This window comes from Chrysochloris asiatica, unplaced genomic scaffold (assembly GCF_000296735.1).
Source record: "Chrysochloris asiatica unplaced genomic scaffold, ChrAsi1.0 scaffold00006, whole genome shotgun sequence".
Lineage (NCBI taxonomy): Eukaryota > Metazoa > Chordata > Mammalia > Afrosoricida > Chrysochloridae > Chrysochloris > Chrysochloris asiatica.
This window is the reverse complement of record NW_006408524.1, coordinates 36,442,516-36,447,592: the sequence shown is the minus strand read 5'-3', so window position 1 is coordinate 36,447,592 and position 5,077 is coordinate 36,442,516.

Sequence of the window (5,077 nt, the reverse complement as noted above, 5' to 3'; positions counted from 1 at the left end):
TGGTGCTGTAGATCAGTACTGGACTGCGAACCACAAGGTTGGCAGTTCAAACCCACTAGCTGCTCCTAGGGAACTCTATACAAGGTTACTATGAATTGGAACCAAGTTGATGACACTTAAGAGCAACTTAACGCCAATTCTATAAAAATGTTGCCATCAGAGAAGATTTTCATTAACTCTTTACATTCTTATTTGCTGTTAAAATCTTTGGGAATATGCTTTTTTTAAAAAAGGTTTAGATTATAGCCAATCATTTACACCATATTCATAATTTGTCATTCAAAACAAGATTAAAGAAACAGCAAAACTTAACACCTGAAGGGTTCCATATGTTTGCATGTGCTCAGATAATGATTTTTCCCTATAACTAAGTTACAAGTGACTGAGATGTAACTTATGTGCAAGCACTGTATGAGAATTCATGAATATTTAGTGCTTTGTTTCTATTTCTAAGACTGTGAAGTTTCATAAATCAGCACTGTTTTCGCTAGGTTGCTACATTGCTGTGATTTTGTTCTATTTCTTCTGTATTGTCAAGGCTGGATTTTGTAAAATTTTCATATGAAAATAATTCCTCGTAAGTAAAAGGCAAATTATGTTGGTTCAATGTTGCTGTTAGTTGTTGTTAAGTACCATCAAGTTGATTCTGACTCATAGCAACCCAGGGTTTCTGAGAACTGGCTGGTGGGTTTGAACCACCGACCTTGTGGTTCAAGCTGACCTTGTGATCCAGTGCATTATCCTGCAGCGCCACACCAGGATTCCAGGTTGAATGTTGTTATCGTTGGTGGCGGTGAGTGCCGTTGAGTTGGTCCCGACCCATAGCAACCCTGTACAGGGTTTCTGAGGGCAGCTAGTGAGCTTTAACCCCTGACCTTGCAGCTCAAACCTGAATTTTCAGTCCAGTGCATTAACGCACAGTACCACACCCAGTCTCTAGGTTCAATGTCAGAGATGATGATTTAAAGGAAAAGAGGAGTACAAAATTTAAGTTCTCTTTAACCTCTGCTCCCACATATTGTATACTGATAAGTGAACTGAAATGGACTGGTATTGGCCACTTTGAATCAGATAGTCATATGCTCAGGAATGACAAATTAAAGAGGAATGGTATCATATTCATCATGAAAAAGAGCAATAACACTTACAAGGAAGACCAGTTCTGTTTACTCTTCAAATGTTCACACTAACCACTAATGTCATTGAAGAAAAAATTGAAGCTTTTTACTAACTTCTGTAGTCTGAAATTGACCAAACATACTAATAAGACACATTAATAATTACTGGAGGTAAGAATGCTAAATTTGGAAGCAAAGAAGAATCAGTGGTTAGAAAATATGGCACTGATGATAGAAATGACAGCAAAGATTGCATGATAAAAATTTGGAAGACTGACAACATCTTCATTGCAAGTATCTTTTTTTCAACAAATAAATGGTGACTATACACATGGACTTGGACTCCTGGTGTGGACCTGTGGGTTAATGCACCAGACTGCAAAGCCATTTGAACTACAAGGTTGGCAGTTCAAGCTCACCAGCGGCTCCTTGGAAACCCTATACAGGGTCACTATGGGTCGGAACCGACTCAACGGCACTTCACAACAACAACAATACACATGGACCTAGCCAGATGAAAACCACACAAATACCATCAACTGCATATGTGGAATAAGGCCAGAGTCTCACAGTCAACAGATAACCAATTATTCATTTGCACGTTCAAGACTACAGAAGTCGGTAAAAATCTTCAATTTCTTCATCTGTGAGATGAACATAAAGTTTCAAAGGACAGCCCAAAAAGACACAGGAAAGTATTGTAATAAAATATGCAATGACCTGGAGTTAGAAAACCAAAAGAGAAGAACATGTTCAACACTTTTCAAGATGAAAGACTAGAAGAAAAAAATCAAGTCTTGTGTCAAAATATTGAAAAATTCTATGGGCAAAATGACACAGTAAGCATCAAAAGCAAATGGAAGTCATCTGCAGTCACTATACTAAAAGCAATTGGTTGATATTCAACCATTTCAGGGAGTTGCATATGATAAAGAACCAATGGCATTGAAGGAAGAATACAACCTGCACTGAAGGCATTGGTGGAAAAACAATGTTCCAGGAATTAATGGAATACTAACTGAGATGCTTCAACCAATGTATGCAGCACTGGAAGAGCACACTCATCTATGCCAGGAAATTTGGAAGACAGCACTCTGGCCAAGTTACTGCAAGATCCATGTTTGTGCCTATTCCAAACAAAAGTGACCCAACAGAATACATAAATCATCTAATATCATTAATATCAAATCCAAGTATTACTGAAGAGAAATAAAAAGTTGTAGGAGTACATTGACAGAGAACTGCCAGAAATTCAACCTGGATTCAGAAGAAGATTTGGAGTAATGGCTATCATTGCTGCTGTTTGATGGACTTTTGCTGAAAGGAGAGAATACCAGAAAGATGTTTATGTGTGTTTTATTGACTATGCAAAGGCATTCGACTGTGTGGATTATAATAAACTATGGATAACACTGTGATGTATTGCATTAGGCAAATCTCCTGCACAAGAGCTTTTTAAAGTATTGAAGAGCAAAGATGTCAGCTTGAGTACTAAGATGCACCTGACCCAAGCCATGGTATTTTCAATAAACTCATATGCGTGTGAAAGTTGGATAGTGAATAAGGAAGACTGTAGAAGAATTGATGCTTTTGAGTTATGGTGTTGGAGGAAAACATTGGAAGTACCATGGGATGCTAAAAGAACAAACAGATCTGTGTTGGAAGAAGTGCAGCCAGAGTAATCCTTGGAGGCCAGGATGGGCAAACTTCGTCTCTCATATTTTGGACATATTGTCAGGAGGGACCAGTCGCTGGAGGGTCAGAGAAAAAGAGGAAGACCCCCAGCAAGACGGATTGGCAAAGTGGCAGCATCAATGGGCTCAAAGGTAGCAACAATAGTGAGGTTGGCCCAGGACCTGGCAGTGTTTCGTTCTGTTGTGCATAGGGTCGCTATGAGTCAGCACCAACTCAATGGCACCTAACAACAACAATAACATTGTGAAAAATGGGAATTCCAGAGCACTTCATCAAGCTTATGAGGAAACTGTACATAGAAAAAGAGGCAGTCCTTTGAACAGAACAAAAGTCTGCGGCATGACTTAAAGTCAGGAAACATGAGCTTTAGGTCTATAATCCTTAACCATATTCAGAGCAAATAATCATAAAATCTTATGAAGAAGAATGAGGTAACGGGATTAGAGAAATATTCCTTGTAGGAAGTCCTATAGTATGCAGATGATACAACCTTGCTCGCTGAAAAGGCAGAGGACTTGAAGCACTTACTGATGAAGATAAAAAAAGGTACTACTTTCAGTATGGATCACAACTCAATGCAAAGAAAACAAAAATACTCATAACTGGAGTGATAAACAACATCATGATAAATGGAGAAAAGATTGAATTTACGAAGGATTTAATTTTATTTGGATTCACAGTCAATGTCTGTAGAAGCAGAAGTCAAGAAACTAAACAATATATTGCATTTGGAAAATCTACTGCAAAAAAGACTTCTTTAAAGTGTTAACAAGTAAAGATGTCACTAAGGACTAAGGTGAGTCATAACCAGGACATGGTATTTCAATTAATTTATTTGCATGTGAAATCTGATGTCTTAGTTATTTGGTATTGCTGTTGTTGGTGGTGGTTATGTTCCGTGGAGTCAGTTCTGATTCATAGAGACCCTGTGTAGGGTTTCTGAGGCTGTAAATCTTTATGAGGGCAGAAAGCCTCATCTTTCTCCTGTGGGACCACTGTTAGTTTCAAACTGCTGACTGTGAGATTAGCAGCCCAACTCGTAACCACTATACTACTAGAACTCCTTTGCTAGATGTCCACATTTAGAGTGCCAACTCTGAAGAAAGGTCCTTGTCTACTTTCAGCATCTGTAGGCCCAGTATTCCTTGGAGATGGAAGGAATGCATAGTGTCACTGTACATTCAACCATTTCATGAGGTAGCATCTGATCAAGAACCAACAGTATTGAAGAAAGAAGTTCATGCTACATTTAAGGGATTGATGAAAAGCAATTGATGGAATTGATGGAATGAAAATTGGAATGTTTCAACTAACTTTTGCAGCACTGGAGGTGCTTATTTGTCTATACCAAGACATTTGTAAGACAGATACCTGGCCAACAGACTGGAAGAGATCCATATTTTTGCCCATTCCAAAGGTGATCCAACGGAATGCAGAAATTATTGAACAAACTATCACTAACATCACATGCAAGTGAAGGTTTGTTGAAGATAATTAAAAGATGGTTGCAGTAGTACATTGACAAGGAGCTGTCAGAAATTCAAGACAGATTCAGAGGACATGGAATGAGAGATATTGCTAATGTAGATGAATCTTGGCTGAAAACAGAGCATACCAGAAAGATGTTTACTGGTGCTTTAATGACTATGCAAATGCATTAGACCAGGTGGATTATAACAAACTATGAATAACATTGTGAAGGATGGGAAACCCAGATCACCTAATTGTACTCTTTAGGAACCTGTACATAGAGTAACAAGTAGTCATTTAAATAGAACAAGAGGTTACTGAATGGTTTAAAGTCAGGAAAGATGTGGGCCAAGGTTGTATCTTTTCACCATGCTTATTCAATCTGTATGTTGAGCAAATCATCTGAGATGCTGTATTATATGAAAAAGAATGTTGGAGAAAGGCTCAATAACAACCTGCGATATGCAGGTGACACAACTTTGCTTCCTGGAAATGAAGATCATTGACTATGACCTTCAGTACAAACTGGATTAATAAAGAACATCATGATAAACGCAGAAAAAAGTTGTCAAAGACTTAATTTTGATTGGATTTGCAATCAATGCTTAAGAAATCAAACAGCTTATTATATTGGTTAAATCTTCTGCAGAAGAAATTGTAAAGTGTTAAAGAACAAAGATGTCACTTTGAGGACTAAAGTGCTCCTGACCCACACCATGGGATTTTCATTCACCATGTACAGTCAGTTCCGACTCAGAGCAACTAACCCTATACTCAACATAATGAAACACTAC